This window comes from Copadichromis virginalis, linkage group LG11, assembly GCF_057382275.1.
Source record: "Copadichromis virginalis isolate Kocher_CV1m ecotype Utaka linkage group LG11, C_Virginalis_male_GT1.1, whole genome shotgun sequence".
NCBI classification, from domain to species: domain Eukaryota; kingdom Metazoa; phylum Chordata; class Actinopteri; order Cichliformes; family Cichlidae; genus Copadichromis; species Copadichromis virginalis.
In genome coordinates this window covers 37,155,257-37,167,386 of record NC_140628.1, presented here as the reverse complement: position 1 = coordinate 37,167,386, position 12,130 = coordinate 37,155,257, and the positions used below count along the sequence as shown (strand labels likewise).

The window sequence follows — 12,130 nt, the reverse complement described above, 5'->3', positions numbered from 1 at the left end:
GTCATACTCAAGGTGGCCTCCTTGAGCTAACATACAATCCAAATCTTCCTGTGAAGACAGGCGCGGGCTGAAGGAGCTTTCAGGGAAACCACCTTCAACCCAAAGTTTCCTCAGTTGAAGGCCGGAGCTTCACAGCAGAACTGGCTGTGCTTGGCGGCCTTCTCCTTGTGCTCACAGAGATTAAATGATTCAGTTGGCAGCCTGTCAAGAAACCATCTGTAAAAGTGCTTGAAACCAGTATCAAAAGAAACACGGTTAAAAAAAAAAAAATAGACAAATTGTGTGGGTTATTATTTCAATTACTGCAGTTATCTCTGTGTGACCGTTATCTTTCATCTGCCATTTTTCGTATTTGAAAGCAGGAATCACAAAGCCTTCATCTTACATCTCTGCTGGCTTGAATACAGAATTTCATTCCTTTTTGACTCTAACTTGTATTATTAAGTACAATTTTACTCCTGCAGTTTCTCTCTCTTTAAATATGGAACTAGCGGAGGGTTAAGTGTTTGCGAGCGTGATGTTCTGGAGAAAGGACGAGGCTAAAAGGATGGACGAAGGCACAGAGGTTTGAGGCAGCGCCCGGGGTCACCGTCAGGGTTATCTGCCTGGTACAAACTATGTGATCCAAGGCTCAGCACGGCTCCTGACCACCCTGCAAGCTGAAACAGAGAGAAAACACCCTCTAACCAGCTGTCGCGTGGTGTTCATATGTACCAACATCAACATGAATAAACTCAGCTGTCCATCAGCAATGTGACTGCAAGAAATGAATGGCATTTCAGAACGTAAGGACTCCTCTGAAATGATATGAATAGATTTGAAACATTTAGCACAACAATTGGAAAAAAAATCCCTTCTGATTAAAAGCAGCTTCACAACAGAGTACTGTAAAATGCTGCAGTGTGAAGGAGAGCAGCAGTGTGCCTGGTAATTGCTTTCAAATCTCTGCTCAAATATCAGATGAAGCTTCTATTCTTATCACGTAATGAACAATTCATAGAAAACAGGATATTCCAATATTTTCTTTCATTGTTTAGACCAAACTAGAAAATAATCTCCAGATTAATCGATAAGAAAGCAGGAACAAACGCAAACACTGAGGCTGTGTGATCCGTCGCCACAGGATTTTCTTCATTTTCCGTCAGTTTTCGTTAAATACTTTAGGAATCTGAAAAATATGTGTGTTATTTTCCATGAGAAAGAAAAACAACACCTTTATCTCCCTGAATCAACCAACTGCATTAATTTAACGCTGCACTCTGTTCCACAAAGTCAACAAAGTCTGCGGGATGCAGGGAAGTTTTTTTTTTTTTTTAATGTCATTGATAATGATCAATAATTTAACATCAGTAGGAGCATTTTGGACCTCTGCAGTCAGCTTTTGAGGGCGGACGGTCTTTTCTTATTGGCAAATTGCCATTTTGTTAATGCTTTAGCTGCATAGGCACATATTACACATATGTAATATGTGTATTACATATTACAGCAATGGAAACATTGCGGTTAATGAATTACATGGGCATGTTAGACGCTCGTATTATTTAAGACCATCGCTTTGACTTTATTTGTTATATTAGAGCAAAAAGCCTATATATTTAAATGCTTGCAAGGGAAAGAGAGCCGTTTGCTGTGAGATTATCCTCTTTAGTTCAAGCTGATAAAAACAGTTAAATGGCTCAAATCTTGATTTTTTTTTCTGCCCCTTCAATTTGTGTAAAATTTCAGTGTGTAAACTGATTCCAAGTACGTTTAAATCCCACTATTTATGCAGAGAATGTAGTAAGTATTTACTGAAACTTGAGAGCACATCAGCCAATAGCGCTGCCATCTCACCAGACCATCTGAGTGTGTGTATGTGTGTGTATACATACAATGAAACCTGATTCGCTTGAGTGTGTATGGGTTATACATGTACAGAGTGTAAGATGCATGCCAGTCTTAGGTGTGTGTGTGTCTTAGACAGTATTATTAGTGCATTTAAGCGCCTCTCATAGTGAATAAGTGAGAATAGCCTGATTTGTCAGGATGTTACATCTCTGTGCAGCAATTTGATGCCAAATGCGAGGATGCAGACACAGAATGGACCAGTTGCACAATTGAAAATCAATAAGAGAAAGTCGGTGACATTGACACACAATGGCAAGATAGTCACAAATTATTAGTCTTTGGAAAAGCAAACCTAGATTTCTGCAACGGAAAGGCTAAAAACCCAAAATATTTAAAAAAGCGACAAACGAAAGATAAGAAAAACAATACAAGAATATTCAGTGTAATGAGACACGGATTTCTTTCACGGTAAAATTGGTGGCACTTACCATTTCTGAATTAGACACCTGGGGTCATCCACAAGGGCGTCGATTCCTGGCGCACAAAAAAAAAAAAGAGCAATTTCACTGCACGAAGAGAAGGAAGGTGAAAAAAACCTTTACTTTATAAAGGAGAATTGAAAAAAATTTCAAAGGCTCTCAGAAAAGATGCTGAAATGATTGAGTTGGGGGGGCGGGCGGTTGAGAAAATGGAAGCGTTGAGGGGGCCAATCGGTGAGATCTAAAGACAACAGAGTCTGTATTGGCCTCTGAGGAAAAAGGCACAGTCTGTCTCCATTGCCCAGTGGAGAACACTGATAGATGTGTTTTTGCTGGCATGGGTTATGTTTTTACTCAGGACTGACAGACAGACAGCCCCCATGCACACAGGTGCTATTCAAGGAAACTGTGTAAAAGTGACGTCACTGAGAAAAATCTAGCCCATAAACCTTTTCAGCACTTAAGCTCCGCCCACTACATGTTGCTCTGTTCATATTTTTTTCCCATTTTCTCCATTTTTCTCTCTCTGTATCTCCACATCTCTGCGCTCTTTGTCTGACTATCTTTGTGGGTTTAGCTCTCGCTTTATCAGCCTCTCAGTCCATAAAGTGCATTTCAACAAACTAGGAGGCCATAAACACTTGCAGTAAACCTAAACTAATCTCTTTATCTTTCCATTCCTGTCTTCATCAATCTCTTTATCTGCCTCCATCTCTCTCTCTTTCTGTCTCACACACACACACGCACACACTATAGGTTGAACACACTACACTATACAAATCACTGAGTGTTTGTTTTCATTCCTCGCCGGCACAATATGTTTGTTGGGCTTTTGCAAAATGCACGCAGCTCCTGATGTGAAACCAACAAACGAAGCTTACCCTAATTTTCATAACCCTCCAATTTGGAGCGAGGCTGCCTCTCTTGCTCCTTCTCTCTCTCGCTCTAATGCTGAAACACCACTTTGTGAAATTACAGTACAATTTTGAAAAGTAGAAACAGGCAGCAGGCAATTCAGGTGCTCAGCCTCCGCAACAATGGACTGCTGGCCTTGGTGATGGTTGCTAGGCAATGGAGGAAATACAATGGCCTCCTCTGAAACCAAAGGCCCTTAAGTGGACTGACAGGAGCGAAGGCACACACACACACACACACACACACACACACATATATATACGAACTCACAAAACGGAGCGATGCAGGGAGGAGGAGAGTGCAAGTGAAGCCGTGCACCTCTATGCATAGACGCTCGACCGAAATATTGCAGTTACCTGCTCCTGACCGGGTTGATCAGGCAGGAATCTGTTGGTATTTGGAAATCAAATCCATGGATACGTCCTGGACACATCTGTGCATATATGAACCGTGCCACATGCACGTACTGAAAACACAAGTTGAGAGGTCTTTCTGTTTTCGCACACAGCTTGGGAAAACCCGATAGTGGCAGATAATGTTTCAGACAGAGCGATGTATTGACCAATCACATGGTCAATACAGCAACAATCAGTCTGGCAGGCTGTCTGCCCCTCCATCTGTCTGTTATTTTTCCTTATCCACCGCTCCGTCCTTGCATATCACCATTTACCTGCTGCCTCTCTCATCAAACATCCACCCAATCAACCAGCTAATGAATCAATAATCTGAACATAGTCACCACTTCAGGGAATGTAAACTTGCTCAAGTACTGTACTTGAGTACAGTTGTGAGCTACTCACTCCCTTATATAGTGTATATCTAACACTTCACCTATGCAGATTCAGAATACGATAACAATTAGGATTTCCCCAGGAGGGAATTTAGACATTACTCTCAATCATTTGTCACAGTTCAGGGGAAGTTCCTCAGTAGATCCAGCGGTTAACACCACTGTATCGCAGGCTAGTAGCAATATAAAAGGATCTTTTATCCAGGCTCATAGTAGAACAAAATATTAAAACCAGGAAACTTTCCAAAAGATAACCAGAATAACAAAAAGGTAAAGAAAACAATAGAGGATTTTAAAAAATGGAGGGGAAAAATGTGATGATCTTATAGAGATCAAGGTTGTAGGTGCTGAAATGGCGTTTTCTGTTCTAGAGTATTTATTCACGATAACATTGTCCTGTGTGAGCAGTTTGGACAGGCACTACAAAGAGGTTGAGTGTGTGTTCACTGCTGCCTGATAAATGCAGTGCATGGCTCATTAAAAGACGTTTAATTGTAATAAAGAAGAATTGTAAAAATAAAATTAAAAAAACACAATTTATGATTTATGGTTCTTAAGGGAAAAAAGTGGATTCTGTGTTTGTATCTCACCCTCAGTTTCCTCTGTGGTCTTCCGCTTTTCCCCCAGCCTAGCAGCTCCATCTTTGACATCCTTATATATTCATGATCCCTCCTCTGCACATGTCCAAACCTTCTCAGGCTCACCTCTCTAACTTTCTCTCCAAACAGTTCAACATGAGCTCTCCCTCTGTATGTATGTCTCCCTGTATACTCATTTCTAATTCTGTCCATCCCACAGAACACTTCCAGCTGTCTTTTTCTTTGTGCCACAAACCACACATCATAGCAAGTCTCATTACCAGCTCATACATCTTTCCTTTGACTCTTGCTACCATTCTGACACTGGTCTCCACCCACTCCAGCCTACCTGCATGCTCCTCACCTCTCTTGTGCACTGTACCTTGACCCCAGGTATTTAAACTTGTTTTGCTCTCTAATCTCACAACTGATCACAAAGTTGTCTGTGAACATTATAGTCCACAGAGACTCCCTTTTTTGACCTCATCTGTCAATCACTATTGCAAGGTGTAACCTCAGCCCCATCTGTCACTCCTACTGCACACCACTACTGTCTCACTATCCTCATACATGGCCTGCATCAACGGCATACTTTCCTGCCACTCCTGGCTTTAGTTCCAAAGCTAATGGAATATGAAACAGGAATAAAATCAATGCATACAAGACAACTTCAGAATACTATCTAAAGGCTGAAACCTTATCAATGTGCACATCTCAAATATGCAACAAAATATGTCCCCACGCCCCAAACAAACAAACACACATGCACGCACAATCTTTTAGTCTTTGCCAGGATACAGGTGGGTTTTATCTCCATCCGCCCTTGTTCATTACTTCTTAGCGAAAGAGTCAGTGTTTGACTGATAGCAGCTGGACGGCTGAAAGCTCTGCAGGAAAAAGGAAACAAGAGCGAAAAATATATTAGCAAAGTTGGCTGAAGTGTGAAACTCCAAACTTCTGTTTAGACTTTCTGGTTTTTGAAAGAGCCACAACAACTTTTAAACGGACTGAAGTGACATTTGCCAGCGAGTTTTCAAGCTGTGCTGCAGCGGAGTAGCTAATTAGCTATCAAGCCTGCTAAGTGGCAGCAGCAGTGCCTTTCCCTCAGTGAAGGTTTGTTTAGTGGCAGTTTTATTTGAACGGGAATGTCAAGAAGTGTGCTCATATTTGTAAGTCGATAGGAATATTATATTATTATTTTACATTAGGATGTTATTACCACATGATGCTGCAGTTCAAAGGTCGCGGTTCTTGATTGAGTGGTAGCAGGCTACCAGAGGCCTACACTACAAAGCAGGATTTAATCTTATCCGGGTACCTTTAGGGTTAAGTCCGGGTTTTCAGTACGACGAAGGTGATTCAGTTTTTTACCGGGTATATCACCATGGCAACTTATGCTACAAACTAACCTGTTTCGGAGGTGACGTTACAAATGTCTTTTATTTTTTATTTTTTAAACCTGTCCTGTAGGCAGAATCATGGTCTGAATGCTTTGTTGTGCCAAACACATTTGCTTTTCCAACACTCTCTGTAGACTCTCTCTTCTTAATGTTTCTATTTTATTTATTAAGTTTATTTTATTATTCATATTATTGCCTGTGGGGATATTATGCTGGAGCGGACTGGGGGTGAAGGCCAGATTGGCTAAAAGAAGAGGAAAGCAGAGGAATAGAAGAAGAAAAGGGACAGAACAAAAAAGAGAAAAGGAGGAGGGTGAAGCAAACAGACACGCTGGGCCACTGCTGCAGACCGAGCTCTCACCCAGGAGAGCTCACAATCTGAGGGTACACGTCCTGATGCCTGAGCTCCCACAGTCAAGGGTGGGAGTACCAGGGGGCCAGAGGCAGTGGGCAGCCGACCCCACTGCATGCTTTCCACTCCACGGTGAGCCAACGATGGGGACTTGCACCTCTCAGAACCGCTCAACACCCGGCAGAGCCCCCACCGCACAACAAAGAGGCCCAAGCCACCCTGGAACACAGTCTCCAAGGTAGCAGACGAGCAACACAACCAAAACGCCCAGTCAGGTACCCCACCCCAGGCAGGGTATATGAAATACGGCTGTAGAAGACGAATATCTTTTTCAAAGGAGAGCTGATATATTTTTTGTATCTACAATAAATACAAAAAATGGCACAAACAGTCACAAAGCACAGCGGAAGTGTTTTTTGGGGAGACCGTAACATGACAGGACAGTGGCAGAAGCCAACAGTAAGCAGCTAATGTATCTACAGTATTATTTGACTTATCATTAAAACACATTATATTTCATGTCTTTTTCCCTCACAACACTCATAATTCTCTGCTTCTTTGTTTCTCAGTACAGTCTTTCACATGTTTTGGTTTCTGTCATTTTCACTGCTGTTCCTCACATTACTGTCTCCCCCCAAAATACTTAAATTGTGTTTTTCAGATTTTCTTTCTACTTCTGCTGTGTTTTATTCAGCCCCTGTTGTTTTTGTGTGGTTTTGCAGCAATTTTCAATTGGTTGATGTTTTCTGAAGTTGCACTGACCTCTCAAGGCCACTGTGTATTACCCCTTCATACATCCTGTTGACTAAAGCCCATTTACTAATATAAAGAAATATATTAGAATTTTTAAAAAAGCTCATACAAACATCAGCAATCACTTTTTAGCAGACAAAATGATGATCATTCATGATTTTATCTCTTTTCATTTGGATTGCTGCAACAGACAAATCAGTTTTAGATTGCATTCAGACTGTACAGAATGCTGCAGTAAGATTTTATTAGCAATAACAGAAGATCCCATATTACTCAAGTTTTGACTTCTCTTCATTGGTTGCCAGTAAATTTTAGGTTTCATATAAAAATTTTAGCTTTAACTATTAGAGCTCTACACGGTGAAGTATGTCTTTGAACTGTTGAAACTTCATGCTTCTTCCCGAGCACTTAGGTCTTCAGGTCAGAGGCTGCTGTTGGCCCCACGTGCTAGGTTTAGAACCTGTGGGGATCGGGCTTTTCAGGCAGTGGAACCAAGGTGTCTTTATGCTGTACAGACTTTATTGACTCGTTAAAAAAGCAGCTGAAAACATTTCTATAAAGACGAGCTGCAAATTAATTTGTTTTCTTATATTTTCATTATATTTTTTATATTTATATTTTATTTTTCTGCTTATTCTCGTATGACTGAGCCATTAGCTTTTTCTGAATTTGGAGGTCGATTTGTCAAGCTAAGTGTGTCTAGTGTGTGTGTGTGGGGGGGAGTTTCCTGTTGTGCTCGGCTGAATGTCTGGACGTGATGACAGTCTCAAGAAGCTGAAAAACTAAGGTGACTGAACTGCTTTATATTTTGTTTTGTTTTTTAAGACTTTCACTCTCATGCAAAAGGCTTCTTCAGACCTTTGCTCAACTAAAGTGATGGGCCCGCTTATTCAAAGAAACTCGAGTATGTGTCTATACAGTCTTCCTTTTTTAGTATTTGTTTTATTCTTTTATAAGCTAATTTTATTATAAATACAACTATGTTTACTGTTATCTGTATTTATCCCATGAGCTTCTTCAGAATCAGAATCAGAAAGGGTTTCATTGCCAAATGTTGAGCGGGTTTACAGCATTAGGAAATTGCTGCGGTGCTTCAGTGCAAACATACTGTTATAAATTAAGCTTAAATAGACATGAAAATAAAAATAAGAATAAGAATTAAAAGTGCTAAGTAGATAGATAGATATATACATGATATATACATGAGTGCAGGTGGTGATCAGTGCCAAACATGGAATGATGCTTGTGCTTGTATGTCTGAGCTCTGCAAGTTTTTTACTTTACTAAAAACAAATTTCTTCTGATGTTTGTGCTTTTGGTGTCAGGTAATGGGAGAAATGGATTTCCCACTGGGAAAATGAATGTGGCCTCTCCAGGTTGGAAAAACATCTTAGAAAGTCAGAGGTAATTTCCCTGCATTCATGTGGCTTCTTGGGTTGTTAGAATTCATGAATTGCAAAGTTGTTTCACCAACTTTTTTGTATTTATGTGGAATCAACATGGACACAAGATGGAAAAACTGTTTCAATTTTCAGTATTTAAAGTCTATTGATGGCTGTTTCCACAACGGAAAATAACCTCTCCAAATGTAACTCACACTAGGTGGACAGCAGCTAAATGTTAAAAACCTAGTAACAAATTAAAGGTAACCTTTAGCAAAAAAAGCAATAATATTAAACAATTATTCTGACAAACCAAGTATAAACTTTCAATTCAGTTCAATTCAGTTTTCTTTACATAGCGCCAAATCACAACAACAGTCGTCTCAAGGCGCTTTATATTCTAAGGTAGACCCACAATAATACATACAGAGAAAAACCCAACAATCATATGACCCCTATGAGCAAGCACTTTGGCGACAGTGAGAAGGAAAAACTCCCTTTTAACAGGAAGAAACCTCCAGCAGAACCAGGCTCAGGGAGGGGCGGGGCCATCTGCTGCGACCGGTTTGGGTGAGAGAAGGAAGACAGACAGACAGTGAAGACTTTCACTTTATCCATCCGTCTATTATCTTCCCTTTATTCTTATTAAGGTTTTCCCAAAATTTTCCTGGGAGAAAATATAATTTCCTGTGCCACATGTCCTGGTCTGAGCATTTCAAAAACCGCGGCTCTTATGGGGTTTTTCCCATACAACCTGTCTGTGGGGTTTAGGGAGTGGTCCAAAAAAGAAAATATGTGGTGAGCAGCAGTTCTCTGGTAGAACATGCCTTCTTCATGCAAGAAGACAGGAGAATTTCTGATTTGAGCTAGCAGAAAAGGAAAAGTAAGGCAAATAATGAAAGTATGTGGAAGAGGATCTTTGAATGCACAACAAGCTGAACTGTGAAGGAGATGGTCTACAGCAGCAGAAGACCACACCAGGTGCAAATCTGTCAGCTGAGAACAAAATGCTGAGGCTACATTTCACACAGGCTTGCCAGAATTGGACAATAGAAGATGTGAAGATTCTGATGAGTCTCAGTGGCTGTCTCATGGCTGCTTCCACCATGTCACCAACCTCAATTCTGGTTCTCAAAAAACAATGAGTTCACTGCACTCAAATGGCCTCCACAGTCACCAGATCTTCATCCAGCAGTCACCTTTGGGATGTTGTGGAGCAGGAGATTGACATCATGGACATGCAGCTGACAAATCGGCAGTAAATCTTTGATGCTTTATGGATCAAAATCTCTGATAAATGTTTCCAGCACATTCTTGAATCTGTGCCATTAAGAATTAAGGCTTCTCCGAAGGCACAAGGGGTCCAACCCAGTACAAGCAAGGTGTACTGTATAAAGTATCCAGACTGTGTGTGTACATTATTTCCAGTTAAAATGGTGGTCTATGTTCTGTATTATTAATAATTGAGACAGGATATCCATAATAATACTCTAACATGCAGCTGTAGCTGTGAGCACAGGGGCCCCACCCACCCTCACTTCAAATCTTCCGGTTACGAGGAACTGCCAATCAGAAGAAAGGTGTGTTAAGAGAATGTGGATGGGAGCTAAAAAGATTGTTTTTGGTTATTATTACTATAATTATTATTATTTGGTTAGATTATTTAGGTAGTGGATAAATTGGGGGTCTGCACCAGTAGAGATTATTTTCAGCTTTGAATCGTGCAAACTTGAGGAACAATTGAAAATACAAAGCTGGAAATGAGCTTAAAAGGTTCCTTTTAATGTCCTGTTTAAACACATTAAGCAACAAAACAACACATCATCATGTTGTTCTCCACTCACTGAACAAACTGTAAGAATAAAACTGAGGCTGATTTTAGTTGTGAGTCACTGCATGTTCTGCATGTGACACATACTCTATATAATTTAAAAAACACACATGGGGTGAATGTAAAAATCTGTTTCTTTTTGGGCAGAATTCAGAATTTTTTTTCTTCTCTTCACGTGTGATTATGGAGCAGAAATGTGTGATTTTCCTCATTAAATTACATGTGAAAACCTGAGTTCAGCAGCAAAATGAAGTCAAATTACAGCGAGGTCTCTAAAACAGCATTAGTCTTCTGAGGAATATATAATTGCCACTGTACTGTACTTTGTACTGTTATTTTGTCACAGCCAAATCAGACAAGTGCAGTTTGGCAGGACGCGTTTGACTGGCTTGAATTTAATGATAATGCGACGTATAAAGATACATTATGGTACATTTTTCCCCTCTCATTCTGTGATCTTGTTGAAGCATTATCCTGTAGGTTAAACAGAAGTGCATCAGTGAAAATAACAGCATTAAATGCACATTGTCTGGGCGCATATTTAAAAATATATTTAAGTGAAATTAGCTGTATTAAGGCAACAAAGGATTTATTCAAGAACACAACAAGACTGATGGTAATGTCTTTATTTCGTGAACAATAGCATCACAATTTGGAGGTGCAGCTTGGATAATTACAGCCTGGAGCTTTGGGCTTCCTGGCCATGCCATAAAAATGAGTTGCCAGGCACATGCTGACCTTTTGTGATATTTTTAAAAACCCTGAAAATACTAAGAAGGCCAGTGTCTCTCTGACGTACTCCCCTTCCCCCCTCAATCTCATTTCCCCCCACACATCTCCCTCATCTACTGGAGAGAAACTGAAGCACCACTTCAAGCCAGCGCTATTATTTGCTCCTTTCGAGGCCCGGCCCCTGAAGTACTCAGTTAGGACCTGTAATGTAGATTCCATTTCAGCTGCTATTAGGCCTCATCCGTTTTAGCAGACCTGCCTGTTCGTTATTCCTCCACTACTCTCTCCATCCTCCACATGCATCCATCCGACCCCCCCCCCCCCCCCCCCCCCACCACCACCACCCCTTCCTGCTTTCTGCTTTGGTACTGCCATCCCTCAACTCATCCTCTCATTCCTCCTTAGTCCTCCACCCATCTGCCCCCCATCCCATCCTGCTATCTCTCCACTCCACATCTGACCACCCCAGTTTCTTCCTCCCTCTCCCCTCCATCCATCCACTTCACTTCGCTCCACTCCCATCCCCAGCCTTGCCCCCAGGGGAGCCCTGCAAACTGCTTATTCAACAATCGGCTGCCATAAAGATATGTAATGACATTTTCGAAGGCAAAGAGGCCTGTGTGGTTTTTAATTCATATTTAATGGCTGTCAGGCTAAATAGCCCACTATCCTAAATGGGAGAGAGGCTGCTGCCCTTCCACTTAAGACTGAAAGCCGTCTGCTTGTGGATATCTGCTGGTTGCACAGAGCTTCTGCTGCAGCAGTCCATTTCTGTTTGTTCCTATTTTGGAAAATCACTCAAGGCGCAAAGAGTGACTCCACATCTTTAGAAACAAAGATGAATTTTTTATTCATATCTCACAGGATACTAATGATTTGAAAAAGCGTTCTTGCGGTTGAGGTCGTTTGAATGTGTGGTTCTTTTTTTGATTGGTTTATTTTGTTTAAAATGATTTAAATCAAAAAAGTTCCCAACATGATGCCCTCAAAATGTGCTAATTTTAACATGCAAAATATATTTAATGAAGGCATGCGGTATTCTACCTTCATGCTTTGAAGATTTTCTGAGTGACTAGCCTTTGAAATTCATT

General features: G+C 40.8%; 1 long non-coding RNA gene across 1 annotated transcript; it reads right to left on the bottom strand.

Moving 5' to 3' along the window:
* Nucleotides 1–363: 363 nt before the first annotated feature.
* LOC146699370 (uncharacterized) lies at nucleotides 364–5,536 on the bottom strand. Its single transcript, XR_014922923.1, has 3 exons — nucleotides 4,602–5,536; nucleotides 2,316–2,361; nucleotides 364–659 (listed from the first exon to the last, which is right to left on the bottom strand). It is a non-coding gene; the product is annotated as an uncharacterized LOC146699370 (long non-coding RNA).
* Between the last annotated feature and the right edge of the window lie 6,594 nt (nucleotides 5,537–12,130).